Raw genomic sequence first — 23,504 nt, forward strand, 5'->3', positions numbered from 1 at the left:
AATAGATGGGGAAACAGTGGAAAGAGTGTCAGAGTTTATTTTTCTGGGCTCCAGAATCACTGCAGATGGTGACTGCAGCCATGAAATTAAAAGATGCTTACTCCTTGGAAGGAAAGTTATGACCAACCTAGATAGCATATTGAAAAGCAGAGACATTACTTTGCCAACAAAGGTTCGTCTAGTCAAGGCTATGGTTTTTCCTGTGGTCATGTATGGATGTGAGAGTTGGACTGTGAAGAAGGCTGAGCGCCGAAGAATTGATGCTTTTGAACTGTGGTGTTGGAGAAGACTCTTGAGAGTCCCTTGGACTGCAAGGAGATCCAACCAGTCCATTCTGAAGGAGATCAGCCCTGGGATTTCTTTGGAAGGAATGATGCTAAAGCTGAAACTCCAGTACTTTGGCCACCTCATGTGAAGAGTTGACTCATTGGAAAAGACTCTGATGCTGGGAGGGATTAGGGGCAGGAGGAGAAGGGGACGACAGAGGATGAGATGGCTGGATGACATCACTGACTCGATGGACGTGAGTCTGAGTGAACTCCAGGAGTTGGTGATTGACAGGGAGGCCTGGCGTGCTGCGATTCATGGGGTCACAAAGAGTTGGACACGACTGAGTGACTGATCTGATCTGATCTGTTCCCTTATCTTCCCCCTCTGGCCATTACTCTATTTTTCATCTGGATCATTGCAAGAGCCTCTTAAACATTTTCTTGATTTTCAGTGTTATCCTTCTATAGGCAAACTTACACCTTCTTGTAGAAATAAAAAGCAAAAATAGACTATTTCTCTCTTCTTAAACCTTCTCAGTGACTCCACCACCCATGAGACAAAATATAAAACCTTCAGGTGTCATGCAACGCTGTGCCCTCCCCATCAGACCACCAAGCTATCCACCTCCCAACCCACCCAACCCCCATGAGGCAGCTAAACCAAAACCCCTATAGTTCTAGGAATTTCCCACAAGGCCTCAAACTTCTTTGTTTTGTCCCTGCTGGTTCCCATGTATATTTGTCATCCCATCAAGGTGTTTACTCACATTCCTTATTATATATAGTGGGGTTCCATATTATGTGGACATTAGGTTCTAATATCAGAGTGTGGGGCATCAAGCATTTTTTGAAAGAATTATCCTGAAAAATTCTTCATATCACCCGTAATATAGATGATACATGGTTTGGGGTATGAACAAAGCTGGTAGCTCTCCATGTGGAACAAGGACCTGTTTCTTCTGTTGACCATTGGTCAAAGTAGTCAAGTTATATTTAAAAATTCTAGAGACATTTAATTTGTGAGGGGGCTTAGCTTCCCTAGCGATGAAAAGAAAAAGTAAAAATGAAAGTGTTAGTCACTCGGTCATGTCCAACTCTTTGCAACCCCATGGACTGTAGCCCACAAATCTTCTCATACCCTGGAATTCTCCAGGCAAGAATATTGGAGTGGGTAGTAGCCATTCCCTTCTCCAGGGGATCTTCCCAACCTCTAACAACAAGTGTCCTGCATTACAGGCAGATTCTTTACTGTCTGAGCCACCCAGGAAACTTTCACTTTCATGAAATGAGAGCATTAAATTAAATCGTCACCAGAAATTGCATTCAGTTTAATATTCTACACTAAGAATTAAATACAAATGCCCGGCAGAGAAAATACAGAGATGCTATGTCCAGGGTTCTAGGCAGTTTGGAAGGCTTATTAAAAAATATTTAAGTGTAACAGTATAGAGAGATTTTTACTCACTAGAACTTGATTGATCTGGGAATTCTAAGTAGGCCAGCTTGTAGAGTCTATTCCCTGCCCCCACAAAAAGTAGTTGAAGGAGGGGAACTCAAAGTTATTCTTCTTCGATGTATACCAGGGAGAGACATGGGTTGGGAATATGGCCTTTTGAAAGGTGCTGAAGCCAGAAAGGAGTGGAGGGGTGGGGTGGGACAGCAAGATGGTGACAGACTTCTTGATACAACACGGAGCTCCTCCATACTTCCTTGGTCTCCAGGAAGATTGCCAAACTTACTAGCTATCAGATGATTGGATTTTTAAGGAAAATGACATAGAAGCTACAGTGTGGCATAGGTCTAAACCAAGCTGGCAATTGGAATGAAGCAAAAATTCAGGAAAAACCCTCTTAAAACACCTATGCCTAGAAAATTGCAAGAAATTGAAGAGGGAATAGAAGCTTAGCTAAATTCTGGGTGATTCAGATCAGTCTCCAATACCCCCAGCCCTTTCTGAAACACGCCTCTGAAACAAAGTGGGGCCAGGAGAGTGGGAGCGAGGTCTCGGAAAGCTGTGACTTTCTCTCATCCTGTTGAATTGATTTTCCAGAGTAGTGAGTTTCAATTCCCTCCAGACTACATCCAAAGGGCGCTTTCTGTTCATGAGAAACTGTAGTGCTGGAGGAAACACAGTTTTAACTCTTTTTTCCCCCAGAACTGTTACGACATTTTCCATTTGTGAGCTGTGGTTATGTTTCTTTCACGCTGTGTGCAGCTCCTGCTATCTGTAATGTAGCTCTGTCTTCTTGCTTTCTGCTTTCTCCTTAGACAAAGTCTGTAGTCTGGGGTAGGTTCTCCTTGTGGACAGGGTCTCACTTGGAGCTCTGGAGTCCATCAGCCCATCAGTATGTGTATCATATTGATTGAAGGGAGTCTTTCAATCCATCAACATGTGTACCATGCTTATCTTCCATTTTACATTGTGAAAGATACAAAGAAATAGCAGACATAATCCGTGCCCTCATATGTCTGTTACTCAGGCAAACTTAATCATATAGAACAATAAGCAGACAGATCATAGATTTTAGGATTTTACAGCTGGACAGATAACCTTTGAAATTATCTAATACATCACTTGTTTTACAGAAGAATTGGGAAGGTTCTGGGACTTGTCCATAGGACCATATCACAGCAGAAGCACAATCAGATCCCTCCTCTTCCCTCACCCGCCTCTCCATGCACTCCAGATCTGAGGCTGATTCTGTTAGACCACGGACAACACCTGACTTGTAGTGTGATTCCCTGATCTTATTCATTAAACATTTTTTTAAATTGAGGTATAGTTGATTTACAATGTTGTGTTAATTTCTGCTGTACATCAAAGTGATTAAGTTATATATATATGGGTTTCCCAGGTGGCTCAGTGGTAAAAAATCTGTCTGCCAATGCAGGAGATGTGGGTTCGATCTCTAGGTTGGGAAGATCCCCTGGAGCAGGAAATGGCTACACAGTCCAGTGTAGCATGAAGAATTGCCCAGAGAATCCCATGGACAGAGGAGCCTGGTGGACTGCAGTCCATAGGACCACAAAGAATCAGGCATGACTGAGGACTGAGCACACATGCACACATAGGAATGTATATATTCATTCTTTTTTAAAATATTCTTTTTCCTTATGGTTTATCATATAATACTGAATATAGTTCTCTGTGCTATACAGTAGGATCTTGCTGTTTATCCATTCCATATATAATAGCTTTCATCTGCTAACCCCAACTTCCCACTCCATAATTTCCTCCATCCCCCTTCTCCTTGGCAACCAGTCTATGCTCTATGTCCACAATTCTGTTTCATGCATATGCTCATTTCTATCATATTTTAGATTCCACATATAAGTGATATTATATAGTATTTGTTTTTCTCTTTCTCACTTACTTCACTTACTATAAAGTCCATCCAGGTTGCTGGAAATGGCATTATTTCATTCCTTTTTATGGCTGAGTAGTATTCAATTGTGTATATATACCATATATGGTACATGTCCTTCAGTATCCTTCATCTGTCGCTGGACATTTGGGTTGTTTCCATTTGGGTTGGTTGACTTGGCTATTGTAAAGAGTGCTGCTATTCAGCAGAGCCACGGACCAAACTTGAATTTCCACAGATGCTGGGAAGACCATGCATTGACCAACATAAGACATATAACTGTAACTCACCCATCCTGCTCACACATCATTGTTGTTGTTGTCCAGTCACTAAGTCGTGTCAGACTCTTTGCGACCCCATGGACTGTAGCATGCCAGGCTTCACTGTCTTTCACTATCTCCCAGAGTTTGCTCGGATTCATGTCCATTGAGTTGGTGATGAGCTTCCCGCTCATTCCCTTTCCCCTAAAGCTTTTTCCTATTCTTTTCTTTTAAATATATAATCTTCTAGGCCTATCTTTAATTTTCCTATTTTTTGGTTGAGCCACACAGAGAGATCTCTTTCTTCATTAAAAAAATAAAAATAGACTAGCAACTCGATTGATGGCATTGTCCCCAAACCCCGTGTCAGGGATTGCTTGGGGTGGTGCAAATAGCAACAAATAACAGTGTCCACAGGGGCCACCACGCCACCACCCAGCTGCAGGCACTGTGCTCATTTGACCAAGTAACCACACAGTACAGCCAGCTACTCTGGCTTTGCAAGAGAAGTTGGTAATCTGTATTTTGGGGTCAAATCTTCTAATCAAAAAAATACTGACCCATCATTTTAAAGGACAACACAGGACAAACAAAACACATCTATGTGCTGCATCTATGTGATTACTCGTCCTCCCTGAGGCCACATTTCCCCACTTTCTTCTGGTGAAATGTAAGCATCTTAGTGCTTGGAGAGAGAGACTGAAAAAAAGAGTTTCTGCCCCTCTGAGAAGGGAAAGACGGATGGTCTTTCGACGGAAACAGGAACAGCAGAGAGAAAGGAACACAGTCTTTGAAACAGAGTCATGTTGAAATCTCAGATCTTCCTCCTTGCTCCTGGTTTTGGGCACCAGCAGTCTTCCTCATTGAGTTGGGTTCCCTAGGAAATAGGCCCTGGAACTGTGATCTGTGTGCAGGAGGTGTGAGAGGGAGTGCTCCGAGGAGCACTATGAGGGGGCAGCAGGCAGGCTGGGCAGAGGATGTGGTGACACCAGTGGCCTGAGTTGACCCCACAGGGAGCTCTGGACAGGGGATGGTCCTAGAGAAATGTCCCCAATTAAGTTAAGGGGTCCAGGCCTTTATACTCTTACACTAAGAAGTCATAGGTAGGGGGCTGCCCCTGGAGAAAGGAAAAGCAGTCCCCTTCCAATTGCTGCAAGGGGTAAAAACTCTGTGAGAACCTGCAGAAATGGGATGGGGACGGATGTCAGGGGAGATTCAAGAGGGAAGGGACATATATATATCTAATGCTGGTTTGTGCTGATAAATGGCAAAAACCCATCACAATATTGTAAAGTAATTATCCGAGGTGAGCAGTCAGCACCCTTGGCAGCAAGGAGAATGAATTACCTTCATCTTGAAAAGAGAAGCAGTTCTTGGAGAGACATCTCAGCATCTGCTTCGACCTCCAAGCCTCAGTTTCCTGTTTGATGTGACAGGAATAAATATCCATATTTTCCTTGGACATTATACAGGTAAGATAATGTACTATAGGCAGTGACCAGCACAGGACTGGGCACATAGCCAGCACTTTATAAAATATTAGCAATACCTATGAACACAAAGTCATTTAAATTCAAGGATCAGGAACAGTACAAACAAAGGCTTGGAGAAGAGACAAGAATGACAAGTTTAGGATATTAAGAGAAGCAGAGAGTTAGAGGTGGTGGGTCTAACATGATTGACCAGTGGGAATACAGTGTGGATTAAATGGTTTGAGGCAAGGTGATAGAGATTTCAAATTTAACCAAAAGAACCAGGACTTGTGCAGTACGCATCGAGGGTCAGATATGACTATACCTGTGTGCTCAGCTTGAGACCGTCTTCCTCACGTGGCAGAAGATGACCAATGGGCAGCCAGCTGTCCTGTCTCTATACCTAATGAGGCAAGTGGCTTGGGGTGGACAGAAAGAAAGACTTATTTCAAATGGAAAATAGAAAGATGGTGGTGCTGCTTCCTAGGATGAGACATTGGTTACCCTAGACCTATGGATTGACTTGGAATCTGCTTTTTTATTCAGCGAGGTGGAAAAGTAACTTGAAACTTTGACAATTTGGTTGGGATTCGGACTTCCGTGGTGGCTCAGATGGTATATTGTCTGTCTACAATGTGAGAGACCTGGGTTTGATTCCTGGGTTGGGAAGATTCCCTGGAGAAGGAAATGGCAACCCACTTCAGTCCTCTTGCCTTGAGAATCTCATGGATGGAGGAGCTTGGTGCAGGTTACTGTCCATGGGGTCGCAAAGAGTCGGGCACAACTGAAAGACTTCACTTTCACTTTCTTGGAGGAGATTGCTCTGTTCTATCATGTCTCCAGAAGGGCGTGCATGTCCAGGACGCAGAGTTGTTGTCTGCAGCAGAATATATGGAGTTCTAGGGAGAAGCTCAGAGCAGCCTGTTCTGTGAAAAGTTCTGGGAGCACCACATATTGGGAAGAAGTCAGCTCAGAGTGAGACTGGGCATCCACATCCATCTTGTAGCCAGCAAATAAAGGTATATTTTACTGTTCCCACCCTAGGCTGTTCAGAGCCAATGAGATGGACCATATCCCATTTAACAGTGGCCACAGGTATTTCCTGGCAGAGAGCTCAGGTCTTGGTTATACACGAGCAGGAGATTACACACAGAACTCATTTATATACAGTTGATGAGACCTTGGAATCGCTCAACTGCAGCAATTTCTTCTTTTTCTTAATGTACCTCTTTTAAAATGTCACTTTTGATCTTGGATTGGAAAATGATTGGCTTGGAAGAGCTGATCTGCTTGATTCCCAAAGTACATTTTTAAAATATTAAGGGTATATAACTGTTGAAAACGTTCCTTCTGCAAAACCCAAGTAGCACTCTTTCTGCCAATCTCCACTCCCTTAGAGCAGCCCCTTCCTCTCATAATGAAGAAACCATTTTTTTTTTTACAATGTTCATTATGAAATAAGGAATGGCTTGAATTATCTCACTCTGCAGGGACTTCCATTTCTCTGGAATATTCCACCTAATTAGCTGCCTCTACTGGTCAAGACTCAAGAAGATCGCCAGGGGCAATCTTGATACATTAAAAAAGTGCTTATAGCTCTTCTAACGATATCCTGAGTGAATATTTGGAATATGTCATATGTTTGCTGTTTAGTTGCTCAGTTGTGTCTGATTCTTTGCGACCCATGGCCTGTATCCTGCCAGGCTCCTCTGTCCATGAGATATCCCAGTCAAGAATATGGAATTGGTTGCCATTTCCTTCTCCAAGAGATCTTCCTGACCCAGGGATCAAACCCACATCTCCTGCATTGGCAGGCGGATTCTTTACCACTGAGCCAGCACTTCATGGGGCTTCCTACATGGCAATTTACAGAACCTGCCTGCCAATGCAGGAAATGTAAGAGATGTGAGATTGATCCCTGTGTCAGGAAGATCCCCTGGAGTAGGAAATGACAACTCATTCCAGTATACTTGCCTGGGAGAATCCCATGGACAGAGGAGCGTGTCAGGCTACAGTCCATGGGATCGCAAAGAGTCAGACATGACTGAAGAAACTTAGAACAGCATACTGCACACCACTTTGTATATTTGCTTCAGCAAATAAAATGTGGATGAATAGATTTACTTGATCAAATAAAGAAAATGTTGAAGAGGAACTTTCCAAACTTATTACCTGCAAATTTCTAGGAATGATATTTCAAATTAATACAGATGCACCTGGAAATTTAACCAAGGTGTTTCAGTGTGAAATATTTCCTGTTACCTGTCTGATTTGTATGCGTGTGTGTGTCTGAAGTGGACACACTGATGTTTGTGCTGTCTTATAGTCCAGTAAACACAATCGTGAGTATTCTCTGGTTATCCCAAGTGTGCAGATTCAAATGTGGGACAGGAAATTGAGCTTCAGGGAACAGAGCTGTTGCTTTGACAAGCATTAGCCGGCTTGCCAGGGACACAGGAGCAAACGTTCCCACCCCCTTCCCCGGATAGCCTGGAAAGATAACGGGCACATCAGGTAGTTACTTAAGTGGAACAGTTGGTGTAGGGTTACTGGCGTCTTTTCCTTTTAGTGCCCAAGGGCAAAGAGCATTGTTAATGATGCTTACACCGGAAAACAGGTTAAGAGGGTTGACACCAAACTCTTGGCGGTATTACAGTTTAACACTCGGTGTCCTCTGACTCAATGCGGAGATGCCACTTCACGCTTTGTAGCTTCTCAGAAAACTGAAATTTAGACGTCTGTAGGCGGGAGGAGTGGAATTGATGAATCATCTGTAGGGAAAAAAAAAAAAAAAGATGAAATACATCTTTGTTTCTTTGAACTCAGTAATACCCAGTGCCTGAAATGAGAATGTCTTAATTACAGAGATTTCAAAGCAAAACCATAGCCTGCAGAAGGCAAGTGTGTTTTTACTGAGCATATTAACAATACCTTGAGAGTAGGTGCTACCATATTCTGAACACAAAGGATGTTTATGGAATTCAGTGACAGCAATTCTTGAAAACCCGAATTGTAACGGGCTGTAAAAAGTCTCACAGGACGTGACTCCTATGATCACATGTAACAGATCATTCTTTGCTTATCCATCCTTTATCAAGAAAATGCTATTTCCCCATGGGAGCCAAAACACAGCCTCCAAAAAATACAAAACACATTTACTGAAATGCATGTTTAATTTTAGACAGAAATAAGGAGAACCTTGAGTCTTGTTCTTTTCTACAATGAAGCTCATGCATGCATGCACCTCCAGGCAAGAACACTGGAGTGAGTTGCCATTTCTTCTTCTGGGGGATCTTCCCAACCCAGGGACTGAACCCATGTCTCTGACATCTCCTGCATTGGCAGGCGGGTTCTTTACCACTAATGCCATCTTGGAAGCCCGATTGAGCTCATATGTTGTTTTAAATGTGGTGCGATGGGTAAGACAATGGGTTTTGGAATAAAAGTTCTCTCCTTTCATTTATGTGATCCTGGCATAGTCATGATGTCTCCTTGGCAAAATGGGAGTGATATTGTTTCATTATCTTAAGGAATAAATAATACACAAAAAGCTGTTCACAGTCTAGTGCCTGGCATATAGTAAGTTCTCAGAAAATGTTGACATTCCAAATATTATTATTTTCAGGTCTACAGGGCATCTTCTAAAAGAAGGAGGGTAAATTTTTTTTTTTTTCCATTTGCCTACATTCCTCTGCAGAAGAATCTGAAAGCAGTCTGGAACCTTTAAGAGCATCTGGGCCAATTCATCTTTTTACACCACACACAAAAGACCCCAAAAAACTAAGGGCCAGAGCATTAGGTTCCAAGTCCTGATATCCAAGGCAATAATCTTTCCCCACATTCCTGACAGGTTTAAGTATGGGATACATAAATGTTGTCAGAAAGTGGGGAAGTTAAGCCTTGGTCATTTCAGCTGATAACAGGGGTGAGTGTCAATACTGACTGTTTTACTAAAGTCGTTAGATGGGTCATTGCTTTAAAAGTTGTTTGTTTAGTTTTCTCTGGTGATCCAGTGGTTAAGAATCTGCCGATCCCTGGTCCAGAAAGATCCCACGTGGCACAGGGCGACTAAGCCTGTGCACCATGACTACTGAGCCCTCACTCTAGAGGCCTCGGACCTCAACTACTGAAGCCCCTGCACCGGGAGCCTGTGCTCCACAGGAGAAGCCACCAAATGAGAAGCCCACGCGCCACAGCTAGAGAGTTGCCCTCGTGCGCAGCATCGAAGACCTGGCGCAGCCAAAAAAAAATAAAAGAAAAAAAAGTTGTTTATGCACTGAGTTCAGATTATATATAAGTTTTTAGGTATGTGTGTCTGACTACCTCAGTGGGTGTAATTCATGCAGGATATAAACACTGACAGAGCGGCAGTCTTTGTCTGGATATCACAGTTTTCTTGTTTAAAAAGTAGTAGTAGTAGTGTTAGTTGCTCAGTCGTGCCCGACTCTTAGTGACCATACGGACTCTAGCCCGCTAGGCTCCTCTGTCCATGGGATTCTCCAGACAAGAATACTGCAGTGGGTTGCCATGTCCTCCTCCAGAGGATCTTCCTGACCCAGGGATCAAACCCAGGTCTCCTGAATTGGAGGGACATTCTTTTACCATCTGAGCCTGGCCCCAGATTCTTTTAGACTGACGCTTATGGGTGAAGATAGACTCTCACTAAAAAGCTCATGACAAGATAGCAAGAGATATATTTTAAATAAGAATATATTTTCCATGGAGTTTGTCAAATCTGCTAGTTCTGATCATACAAACCAAGGAATTAAAAATACATATTTGTAAGCAATGTGGGTAGATATTTCTAAATATGACATTTCTCCCAAAGAGTAGATCGAGAGAACAGATCTGAAACATTGGACACCAGACAAGTTAACTAAAGCTAATAAACACCAAGACAAGAGGAATAATAAGGTCTGACGCATTCTTGAATTTGAAAGATTTAACTGATGCAGGGCTGATCTAACTGTTGGCATGAACTCGTTCACCTCTGTTAGTTTGCAAGAACACAAAGCATGTTTGTTTTTGTTTTAGTCACAAAATTGTGTCTAATCTTTTGTGACCCCTTTGACTATAGCCCATCAGGATCCTTTGTCCATGGAATTTTCCAGGCAGGTATACAGTGGTTGCCATTTTCTTCTTCAGGGGATCTTTTCGACCCAAGGATCAAACCCAGATCTCCTCTGTTTCCTGCAGTGGCAGGAGGACTCTTTACCACCGAGTCATCTGGGGAAGCCCCAGACATGTTTAGACAGCCTCATTAAAGTTGTCACAAATAGCCACATCCCATATTTGGGAATCCAGAAATAACATCATGAACAAATCAACGCACCTCTAAAGTCTCATTATATCTATTTAAGATACATAATCCAAAAGTTCACATGTATCCCAGTGTTTATTGCAGCACTGTTTACAATAGCTGGGATATGGAAACAACTCAAGTGTCCATCGACAGATGAATGGATAATGAAGATGTGGTACATATATACAATGGAATATTACTCACTCATAAAAAGGAATGAAATTGGGTCATTTGTAGAGATGTAGATAGACTTAGAGTCTGTCTTATAGAGTGAAGTAAGTCAGAAAAAGAAAATCAAATATTGTACATTAATGCATGTATATGGAATCTAGAAAAATGGTACAGAGGAAAAATGGTCCAGTTTCAGAACAGGAATAGAGATGCAGATGTAGAGAATGAATGTGTGGACATGGCCCAGGGGAGTGAGGGGGTTGTGGTGGGATGATTGGAAGATTAGATCTGACATAAATACACTGTGCATTCTCAGTTACTTCCACCATGTCTGACTCTTTGCGATCTCATGGACCATAGCCCGTCAGACTCCTCTGTCCGTGGGATTCTCCAGGCAAGAATGCTGGAGTGGGTTGCCGTGCCTTCTTTCAGGGTATCTTCTTGGCCCAGGGATCAAATTTGAGTCTCTTGCATTGCCTGTATTGCAGGCAGAGTCTGCCCACTGAGTCACCTGGGAAGCCCCATAAATACACTACCATGTGTAAAATAGCTAGCTAGTGGGAAGTAGTGGTATAGCACAGGGAGCTCAGCTTGGTGCTCTGTGATGACCTAGATGGGTGCAATGGGGTGGGGGGGATGTCCAAGAGGGAGGTGATACATGTATACATATAGCTGACTCACTTTGTTGTACAAGAGAAACTAATACAACATTGTAAAGTAATTATACTACAAAAAAGAGAAGCAATTAGCTGCAAGTAAAAATCCCTAGCCATCAAACACTTAATGTCTCAAGAAATTTGTAGATAAACTCTCCAGAGCTGGTTCAGCAGCCAAACCATGTCAGAGCATTGGGTAGGCCTCTATGGAATTCTCTTGAACTGTCTCTTATGGTCTTAAAGATGGCTACCGTGACTCAGTCATCATGGTTGAGTAAGGCAGACTCTAAAGACTGTTTCCTTATAAGCCCCTGTCTTTTTATCTTAGCAGAAACATTTCCCCCTGAAAAGCTAGACTTCTCCTTATGTGGGTCCACGTCCAGCTTCAAGGAAGGCTGTGAAAAAGAGTGATTTGCCAAGCCAAAATGGGATGGCTGTAAGGAGATGGAGCAGTCATGTTTCATTCCATAGAACTGGACTCTAGACAAAATCAGGGTGATGTCAAGAAAGTGAAGATGGGCTCTTGGGTAGAAGCCACCATATTTGTCTTCTTAGTTTTTTCTTGCAGCCTCGGGTCAAGGTGTCAGAGAAGCTTAAAGGCAGAGGCAGGAAAAGATATTTTTGCAAGTTAACTGCCCATGATAATGGGTGATTCCCAACTAACTAAAATGACAGATTTTCTCCTGTAAGACAAACACTATCCAGCTACTTTTTCAGTTCTTCTTCACCTATAGAGTTTCAGAGGGTGTGTTGAGTTTCAGGACCTCCTTGCTGTAAATCACACTAGTGAGCAGTCCTAGTAATGACCACCTTGGAAGTTAATCTATGACTTACAATCCAATATGCTTTCCTCTACACAGCACTGCATAACGGACATGGTTTGGGGGAGAGAACTGAGCTACTAATGATTCTTTGGCAAAAGCTGAATTTCTCTCAAAGGCTTGAGGAATGGCTTCAGAGCAGGATAACTTCCAGTGACTGTACTTAATTACTTTTCTGTTTATTTTACTGACATTGATTTTAATCATTACATTAATTATTATTTAATATTAATTATTTAAAATTGGATAATGGTGGGAAAGAAAACTAAAATAAAAATCACTCAGAGATAACTACTCTTACTATGTTAACATTTTTATCCATTTTCACATTGTTGTCATCTAAGTCACTTCAGTCATGTTTGATTCTTTGCCATCCTATGAACTGTAGCCCACCAAACTCCTCTGTCCATGGAATTCTCCCGGCAAGAATACTGGAGTGGGCTGCAAGCTCTCCTCCAGGGGATCTTCCTGGCTCAGGGATCAAACATGTATCTCATGTCTCCTGCATTGGCAGGCAGGTTCTTTATCACTAGCGCCACCTGGGAAGCTTTCACATTTAAGCACTTAGGTTTCCATATGAATTTATTTAAAATGGGGACCAAGTTGGTAGCTCAGCTGGTAAAGAATCCACCTGCAATGCAAGAGACCCTGGTTTGATTCCTGGGTCAGGAAGATCCCCTAGAGAAGGGATTGCCTACCCACTCCAGTATTCTTACCTGGAGAATTCTCATGGACAGAGGAGCCTGGCAGGCTGCAGTCCGGGGAATCGCAAAGAGTCAGGCAAGACTGAGCACACCACATACATCTTATATTTTTATTTCTGAATTACTGTTGGATATCCTATTATGATAATTATCTCAGTTTAACAAAATGTTCCTAGACAGCTTGATATTTAATGGGTGCTTAAAATTCTCTTTTAAAAATATGACTGAATTAAACATTTTCCTTTATTTTGCAGTGTGTTGGTGCTTTTCTAAGTTTCACTTTTATAATAAGTTACACTGTAAGAATATCTTTACACACAAATTTTTAATTGTAAATTTTATTATTTCTTTAGGATAATCCATTGCAGTAGAATTACTAGGTTAACAGATGTAATATTTTTTATTTGAAGCAGAATATAAATATCACAAATTTCCTTCTTTTAAATTGACATTATGACTTATATATATGATTATATATATATATATATCAGATATAGAACACTGTCATAAACACTTTAGCATCTCAGTATTGATTACATATTACAAATCACTTTCCAGGAAGTTTGCTCCACTTCACACTTTTTCCATCAGAATATGCCATCATCATTCTCATTAAATGCTTGCCATCACTGACTCCTGAGGTAATAGCTTAAGATTACCTGTCAATTTAGTGAGCAAAAGATTATTTTACGTTGCTTGCCATTGTCTTTCTTAGCTATTTGTATGTCTAGTGTGAATTGTCTTTTCTTACCCTTTGCCATTAAAACTTGGCATGTTGGTGGCATCACAATTTTGTAAGAGTTCTTTAAATTGAGATTGTTAACTCTTTGCCTCGTGTTTATTTAAATACCCATTTTCAGTTTGTCGTTTGACTTTTAATTTTGTTTGTGTTGCCTACTGACAAAAAGTGTAATAATATATTTTCAGATGTATTTAGTCTTTTCTTTCATGTCTTTCGTTTTTTCTATTGCTTTTATGCTCAGGAAGTCCTTGCTCATCTTGAAATAATTTAAGTAATCACCTACAGTTTTCTTTCAGAGGAGAAAATTATTTAAATGATCTCAAGATCGTTTTTTTGAAATAAGTGCTTTGTTTCCCATTCAACCCTTTTGTCCATGTGTAAATTATTTTAGTAATGGTGTAAAAAGTGGTACTAATGCCCCATGTGGCTGCCTTTATATAAACTGAACTGTTTCAGGGTTTTCTCTTTTGTTCTTCTGAAACTGGCCATTGTAATTATTTTAGGTTTGTAATATATTTCAATATTTGGTAGGGCAAGTTTTTCTCATTGGTGTTGTTTTCCATATTTTCCTCCACAGGTCTTGCCTGTTTATTCTTCTAGATGGAAAGATGAAAACCATTATCATTTTTCTCCCCAAAACCCTGGTTGGCAATGAGCCTATGCAAATATTATCTTCTTAGTGAGAAGCAGCATTCATCTAGTTTCATATGCCAAAACCCAGTTTGGCCAAGACAGCACTCACAAAATGCTCCGTGGTATCCTCTGTTCCAGCCTCTTATGCAATAGGTTGAGCACTAGGTGACTGTTTCTAGCCAATGGACTGTAAGCAAAAATGACCGAAGGTATTTCTAAGACAAGAAAGTTGTAACTTGGAGCCCCTCTCTCTTTCCATTTTGCTGAGTCTTGGAAGCCATATGTTGACATGGCAGCATGATGCCTTAGAGAAACCCTGAATCCTAGGGTCAGTCTTAACCCACAGCAGGCCTTTCCTGAATAAGAAATACACAAAGTTTATTGTTGTGTATCTTTTTTTTTTCTGTAATTTTATTCTCTTCTTATAAATATCAGACCCTCTCATTTCCATCTCTCTTCCTATTACACTGAAGTATCATCTTGGATTCCCTCTCTCATTCAGACCCTATTTCTACTCCATCATCAAGTCCTGAGCATCAACCTTTGATATTTACTTTAACTCCAGTAATTCTCACCACTCTCATTGCCAAAACCAAGATGAGTGGGCTTGAAAGCAAAGAGTTTTTCACTGCGGGATTACAAGAAAGTTTTCCCAGGTGTACATAAAAGAGAGTCCAAAGCAACTGATTTCCCTGTTTTCTTTCTCTGAATGGATCTGCTTGACAAGGATGCTGAGATTATTTAGTCTTGGTACCCCTCCTCTCACATCTTTCCTTCCACAACAAAAAGTTTACTCAGCATCCATTTCTGAGCTTACCGTAACACCTCCCCTGGGGCGTGGAAAATCCCTGAGGTTCTTTGGTGAAAGGAACGAAAGGAATGCATCCAAGGACTGGGAACCATCCTTGATGAAGTCAGATTGTCCCCAATTCTCCGTGCTCAACAAAGTAAAGAAAGAACTAACTGAACTGATAGATCCTTGAAGCATGTTTTGAAGATCGATCAGCTTGTCATATTTTGGTATGTAACTCAGAGGTAGTTCAAACCAATGACAGATTTGCTACAATAAAACTCTTTTCATTTCTATTTACATATTTTTGTGAATACTTTTCTTAGCACTCGTATCAATAAAAATAAGAATTGAGATAGAATTGATGTTGAACTCTGTCTCGTTCTAGCAGCAAGTAAAAACCATTCAAGGGGAAAAAAAAAACCCATTAACCACCCGAAGAGATGCTTTTTTAATAAAGTTTAGTTTTTTATATCTAATCATTATTCAATAGCATTTGAAATGTGTTTATATTGTTGTAATCAATTGTGTGTTAGTAATTAATAGTTGATGGTATTATAATCAATTGTGTAATACGTTTGTGTTATTGTAATCAGTTGTGTATTATTATAATTAATTGTGCATTAGAATTTCTAATAATTCAATCAGAAAAATCACTAGTTAGAGGTTTTATGACCATAGGAATTGAAAAAATAAATCCCAATATTCACATGCATTTTTGATGTAGAGAATATGCTAGAATAATCAATAGAAGAATTTCAAATATTAAAATATATTACATCAGGATAAAAATTGCAGGGAAATGTAATGGAAATCAGAATAAAAATATGAGTTAAAAGATAAAGATAGAATAAAATATTTGTCATAGAAAAGCTTGTTAATGTGCTTTTAAAATGAATGCACACAGTAAATGGTGTTTAAGCTTTGGAATTTAGTTTCAACTGAATATCTTGAAAAGAGTAATATATTTAAAGTTTTATTTTAAATGGTCAATATTTATAATGAGCAGAAATTACCTTTTTGGTAACTATTTAATACTTAGGTTGAAAAATTTCAGATGTCAACTTAAAAATGTGGGGCTGTATTCATAATTTTTCAAAATCTTATTAGAGTGAACCAGAGAAAAATGTTTGAAGACTATCACCCTATAAGAAACAGATGAACCTATTTCCATGGCAGGAATAGAGACACAGAGGTACAGAACAGACTTGTGGACACAGTCGGGGAAGGAGAGGTTGGGGCTAATTGAAAAAGTAGCCTTGACGTACATCCCCCACCATGTGTAAAACAGAGAGCTAGTGGGAAGCTGCTATACAGCACAGGGAGCTCAGCTCAGTGCTCGGTGATGACCCAGAGGGGTGGGATGGGAGGTGAAGGAGAGCGGGGCTCAAGAGGGAGGAATACATGTACACGTGATTCACTTCATTGTGCAGCAGAAACGAGCACATTATAAAGCAATGATACCCCAATGGGAAAAAAAAGAAACGACTCTTGTCTGTTACATGTGCTTCTACAGTTGCCCCTCGTGGTTCCCTCTGCTTCTGTGCTCACCCTTCCCATGCCCAGTTTTTCAGCTTTCAATTCTCTGCTCAGCTCCCAGAGTGTTTTTTTTTTTTTTCCTTAAAGCTGAATCAGATGATGTTACTCTTCCACTCACAAACTCTCCAATGTCTTCCCATCAAATACAAACTTCTCACGGTCTACAAAGCCCTTGGTAGGTTGGCATCTCTTATCTTTGACTCCCTTCTCCTTATTCACTGGGCTCCAGTCATTTTGGACTATCTGGTCCTGGTACAGGCCAAGCTCTTTTTGCTCTCTGCCTATGAACTTGCTCTCCCATCAGCTTTAAGTCCTGTTTCTTTCCATCACTTAGCTGACACTCAGAAAGATTGTCTCTAATAATTTTATTACTTCTAATACAGTCATAACTGTAGCAACCTGCTTTGCAGGAGTGAAATCTGACAGCATCTGCCCCAGAGCCCTGGGCCCAGGCCACACTGTGTATCTTTAACTTTCTGCTTCAGGCCTGACATCAGGAACCCACTTTGCACGCACATGAGTGCAACACTTATTCCTCAGCGTGATCTTTGACATGTGGGGGTTAGGAGCACAGATCCCCTCCTCAGTCCCTCACCAGATAAGGCTGAGGAAGATTCTAGAAGCTCCTCAGAGGCTCCTAGGGGATCCAGTCCACAGCCTCATATCAGCATTCCTTCTTTTTCTGTGTTGTTCTTTCCAATCCCTTGCCGAGGTTCTCTGAACTCAAGACCCACAATAAATTAGCTGTGCACAAGACCTGTCTCAGGCTCCTTGGATGAGCCTAAGGCACTCAACAAATGTTGACTAATTGATAGATCTGTATATGAAAGTGAGGGCTTGCCATTTGCTGCAACAGAGTCATTCACAGTCGCCCCCTAATTCTGGCGTGTGATGGTGTCATGATTAAACACTATTAAAATAGTTCCAAATTACAAACGAAAAAAACAGGCCTTCTGGAATTGTTCCACAGGTTGGATTCTCAGCTTTTTCAGCAGAATGCCCTTCTCCTGCCATTTAGCTCCATCAATTCCAGGCATTGATTTCTCACTTTCCTAACCAACTAAATCCTCCCATTCATCCAAAACATCCCTTACTGGTGGAAAATCCACCAGGCCAGCAATAGAAACTAAGTATCACCTCCAGCATCAGTTTCAATAGGTTGCTCTTGGCAGCCTGGAGACCTGGATGGAGGGACGTGGGGCTGTGTGTGGACTCGGAAAAGCTGTCTGACTGCTTAGCCATGTCAGGTCAACGAGGACCTGGGAGAGGGGGTGGTGACAGTCCTGCCCCGTGATTGCCCTCCATACACAAGGCTGTCTGCTGAATTCCTTAACTGTCTTTCATGCTTCTTATAAACACTCTCCTTGAAAGCAGAGTTTAAGATTATTTTTATCAAATCATATATTTTGAGTTCACTAAGGACAACTTTAGACCTACTCTGTCCTAGCATTTTGCCTTTTACCACTATCATTTCAACATCTGCCTGCCCCCTAGCTCTCTCTTGCCATCTCAACCAGGGTTGTTTTTTTTTTTTTGTCATCCTCCAAAACAGCCTGCTGAGCTTAAAGAATTACAGTATTTGGTCCAAATAACCCAGGAAGACGCCACATGCATTTATGTGTTGTAAAAACAGAGGCTCCTAGAATAGCATGTTTAGAAATTAGAGATGGCAGACATCTACAGGTCACTGGTGGTCCTGTACAGGTTGGTTCAATGCCTGGTACTTTTACAGAATTTCTTTCAATATTTCCTATTTTACTAGATAACTATTTTACTAGAAAACTCCATTCACATCTTCTATGCAAACATATTTGGAAGGTCCTGGCCTCATTTGAGCTTATGTCAGTTCCTTGTCTTGACTTTAGTTCTCAGAATATTTTCAAGAGCATTGCCAAGTTACTCCTTTTGAACAACAATGAAAATAACACTTTAATGTGTTATTTAAAGTATTTAATGTGAATACTTACCCAGAAGGTGGTTCACCAAGGCAGTTTACAACACACCGAAAAGTTGGAAACCATCTGAATGTTTAAAAACAAAGGAGTGATTAAATAAGCTTTTGTACATCCATGACATACAATACTAAGCTGCCATTACGAATGAAGTAGATGCAAATTTATCAATTGTAAGTAATGACAATGAAGACTCAAAAGTGACAAAAGGATATTACAAAATAGTATGTCTTCTCAGCCCTGAATTTTGTAAGAAATGGTTGCTGAATGCTGAGATTATGAATGTCCTTGGCTTTTCTTTTTCTCTTATCTATACTTTCTAATTTGTCTATACTGAAAACGTAGTGTCTTGTTATAAACAGAAAAAAAAATCATTTTAACAAGAAAAAAAAAAGACCTTAGTCATTTTTTTTCTTTAATTTTAATGCCTGGTTAAGAGTGGTCAAACTCCTTGAGTTCATTCAAAGACAGCCACTGAGATAGGAACTTTACAAATCAATATTTACCTTCCTGCTCACCACAGCGTGTGCTAATTGATAACTCCACTGAAGAATTTTCTGGAGTTGAATTGCCAAAGCCCCAGTAGGAGTCTTGCCTGTTTCAGTAAAAATGTCTTCCAGTGTTGTTAATTCTAGTTACATATTCTGTGTTCTGACTCTTTCAAGCTCTGGCAGGTTTGTGCCCCATTTAAGCGTCTGATATCCAGGTGCAGACCAGGTAAATACCTGTCCCCAAAGCTCTGCAAAGGCAGGGCTGCAGTCCTCAGGCTGCTGGCAAACCCAATCCCTCACTTCGTGGACAGAGGAGAAAGCTTCCCCTCTGAGGTTACCCCCATGGGGTTGAAGCATCTCTCCTGTGTTCCCCTGAGCTTTTGTTTATATCCCTTCAAACAAAGGCTCAGAAAGCCACCCTGGCAAAAAGGTGTGTCCAGCCGTGAGCATTTCTCCAAGGACTGCTGTGCTGTGTGTAATGTAATTCTTTCCCCTGGCCCTCACACCCTCTTTCTAAAAACCCGACTGATTACAAGTGTTGTTAAAAGTTACTGAACTAGAAAACAAACCACACTGGTTGTTTGTCACTAATTACAGATGGTACTGTGTTGGGAACAATTGTTCTGGTACCTCCATGTTTCTCTGACCCTCCATCAAAAAGTGGGCTGTTTCTCTTTGGCCATTCATAAGAAAAGATTACTGACAATCTAGAAACTTCTATCCGCTTTCTTTCCCATCCCGAACTAATATGAAACCATTTCTCAAGTATCAGCTTTTCAACAAAAGTCTTCAGTGGATGACCTTGCATCATGAAAAGCAATGCAGCAAGTTGGATCCTGAGATGTGCGCTCTCTCCTGATCATATTCCAGGGAAGGATATTGTCTAGGGATGATTTGAGGGGAGGATAGAAGAGGTCAGTGTTGTTCAGAATGCTCCTGTTTGGAGCAGGAGCCCATAAGTTAACACCATTGATTCTCCTCCTTGTCATTTTTCTGTGTGTGTTTCATGGTTAAGCAGCTTAGCAGGCTCTACCCTCTGGGTCTGCTGCCATCTTCAGAAAATCAGAATGAATTGTCTGGAGAAAACAAGCTGGATAGACATAATTCATGGTACGACTCTCCTGAGATGAGTCAGAAGGTATTTTTATTTTGTAACCACTCGAAAGAACCTGCATTATCAACAGCACAAAAATGCCGCTCACGTGCTCCATGTAGACCAACCTTATTTGACATGTTCATCAACCTCCAAGCCTTTAAGATGCCAGGCCACCCTTTCCGTGGCAGTCATCAACCTCAGGTGATCGCTAAAAGAAGCAGAGAGAGAGGAAGGAAAAGCCCTGTAATCCTCCCACTAAGGCTGGAAGAGACGTGGAAAATGGGAGAACACCTGGTCTCGTGCTTGCTCTGTGTTTGTTGTGGAAACAATCTGTTCATATTTAATGAGAAATGACATAAGAAAGCGTTTGTGGTTATCACTCTAGCTACTTGATCTCAAGAGTTGGACTTTCTCAGGTCTGAATGTAACTTCAGGATTTTAGAAGCAAGTGTACTGTGTAAAAGAAAATCGAGCTTACTGAGATAAAGATTGCCCACAGAACTGGGCCTGTGACCATCGTACCAGGGACATCTTGTCGTTGTGCCAAACCTCCATCTTTTCAGAACACTCCATTCTTGCCAAAGGGCCAACATCTTATAAAATGCTTTAAAAACATTGTATTTTAACAATGCCGAGCAGCAAAACGGTTTGCTTTTAATGGCCATCTGTACAAAGTCTCTTTTTATTTAGGAAAATCTATTTTAAATTAAATATCATAAGCCCACGAGCCATAGCAAACAATATTTTTGACCATATGCTCCGAATTAATATGCCAAACATTGCAACCTCTATTTTCTTCATAGAAAGGGGCCCCACCCTGATGTGGGGATGGGGAGCCTGGAGGGTAGGAATTTTCAATAAGGGCCCGAGGATAGGATGATGGCAAGGAACCAGCACCAGCCTTCCCAGCTTTATCCTTCTTCTGAATTATCTCAACACAGACCCACTTCCCTTTTAAGAAAGAAATTCCCTTCGGTCCATTTTTCTCCCTTGTCTGGAAACCTCATACCCAGGAATCCTAGCAATGCTGGCCACAGTTTAGATGACTTGGTAAAGTTGCTATAATTCCTTTCATCTGTTGCTTGCTTCATTCCTGGGTGATAGGGTTTGAAAACCAGTTCCTTTCATCAGGTGTTGGGCAGAAATGGAAACTCGGGGCTGAGGTCCTAGTGTGGGCTACTTCGCCCACTGCCCCCAGGGGACCTCCCAACTTGCCCTCCTCCAAATTCCTTCTGTAACTCTTCCATGCATGACGGTCAAAGAGTAACAAGGCTTCCTTGGGAGCCTGAGCCCCATGGCCACCAAGAACGCGACGAGCTGTTTGGTCCTTGACAAGGTAGGGAAATTAAGAGGATTCATGTAGAAGGGGGCTAGCTGCCTTTTGTCTTTGCAAAGGGAGCATCTGATTGTTTGGGGACTGGTTTCCTGGGAGCTATGGTGCCCTAAACCCAAGCATAAAAATCTGATCTTTTATAAGATCCTAGGGCTGGGCTGCACGTGGCTGGCACCTCTTCTGCAGGGGTGGTCACACCAGGAGTTGCTTCAGGCACTGGAATTGTTTTTTGTGTGGAGACTTAAAAATCCTCCAGCATGAGATTTGACTTTTTTGTTCCTGCTGCCCATGTTCCCTCCTTCCAGTAACTCCTTCCCCCTGTGTCCCTTTCTCCCATCTTACCCTGTTTCCTCTGTTTTTTACCTGCTTTTCTTTCCCCTCACTTTTTTGAGTCTCTATCTATACAACTTTGGGTGTTACTATAATTATTCTCAATATCAAGAATTATTGGTGACATTTTGATACCCACCAGGCACCATCAAATTTATAAGCGTCATTGTCAAACCTTACCAGGGGGACTTGGGGGTCCTCACCCCCTTGTTAGAGAAAATGGATTCTGAGTGAGGTCAGGTGAAATGCCTGAGATTACACATACCATAGTAGGAGGTTCTGTGGAGTTCCAAAGTCCATATTCTTTCTTCCACCCTTTAATGATAGTCACATTCCATGTTTGATCTCTTTCTTTGTAAAATGAGTTTTATGGCTCCATAACATTATTGGGTCTTTCTAACTGGGCTGTGTATTCATCCATGCATATCCCCCTTAGCGCTCTCCCTGTACTCTGTCTTCTAAGTTATAAATCATCTCCTGAGCCACGCAGCAGATGTGTTAGGAGGACAAGCTTTGGAGGAAGACAGAGCCGGGTCGAGTTCCAGGTCAGCAGTAAATAGAGGTTGCTGAGTTTTGATTTCATTTTCCTTTAAATGGGGTATTGTGTGTGTGGAGGTGGGGAGTTGCTTAAAAATAGGACTTCCGTCTTACTGTTGATATGCAGATGACTGAGACATTAGGAGCTACATACCTTGCCCAGGCGTGGTACACGATTAGTACTAATTTACTCCCTCTCAACCTCATCTTGAGACCTGCACCCCTTCACACTCCAGCCTCACCAACTGTTCTCCTTCCTTTCAAGGGCCCGGGCTCTTCCTTGAACACGTGTTTAGGCCATTGTTAGCGCTCACTTGACGTTTGCCTTTCTATCATTTTCCAAGGTTATATGCAAGTAGTTACAAGCAAAAGGAACAAAGTTTGGTTAATTTAGGTAAGAATAAATTCCTCAAAAGGATATTCCTCAAAAGTCTGCAAAATTAAAAAGAACCCAACATCCAGGCCATGGGAAAAAGGAAAATCAGGACGGCTGTTTCAGTCTTTGTTGTTGTTGAGTCACCAAGTCGTGTCCGACTCTTTTGCAACCCCTTGGACTATAGCCCACCAGGCTCCTCTTCCATGGGATTCTCCAGGCAAGGATCCTGGAGTGGGTTGCCATTTCCTTCTCTAGGGGATCTTCACAACCCAAGGATCGAACCTACGGCTCCCACATTGGCAGGAGGATTTTTACCACTGAGCCACCAGGGAAGCTTCATTGCCAGGTAATTAAGTGTCCCCAAACTCAATGGCATGAAACAAGAACAGTCCTTTATTTCACTTATGAATCTTCAGCTTGGACAGGGAAACCCCTCCATCCTGTGGGGTATCACCTGGCATGGCCCAGATGGGAGCTGGAGGTCCCACTTTCAATATGGCTCAGTCACATGGCTGGTAGCTGAGAGCATACCTGAACAGGGGAGCTGGGAGCCTTGGTTTCTTCCCACAGGCTTTTGAGGTTCTTTACAGTATGCCTAGGCTTTTGGTACTAGCTTCATTGTGATGAGCCTGGAACACAGAGGGTTCTGGAAGGCAAGTAGCTAG

The 23,504-nt window shown here is 41.6% G+C and overlaps 1 long non-coding RNA gene across 1 annotated transcript; it reads right to left on the reverse strand.

The window, feature by feature from the left end:
- Positions 1 to 1,060: 1,060 nt before the first annotated feature.
- Positions 1,061 to 23,471, reverse strand: LOC139177070 (uncharacterized). Its single transcript, XR_011561476.1, has 5 exons — positions 23,371 to 23,471; positions 18,692 to 18,745; positions 7,972 to 8,137; positions 5,692 to 5,785; positions 1,061 to 5,314 (listed from the first exon to the last, which is right to left on the reverse strand). It is a non-coding gene; the product is annotated as an uncharacterized lncRNA (long non-coding RNA).
- Between the last annotated feature and the right edge of the window lie 33 nt (positions 23,472 to 23,504).

This window comes from Bos indicus, chromosome 18 (assembly GCF_029378745.1).
Source record: "Bos indicus isolate NIAB-ARS_2022 breed Sahiwal x Tharparkar chromosome 18, NIAB-ARS_B.indTharparkar_mat_pri_1.0, whole genome shotgun sequence".
NCBI classification, from domain to species: domain Eukaryota; kingdom Metazoa; phylum Chordata; class Mammalia; order Artiodactyla; family Bovidae; genus Bos; species Bos indicus.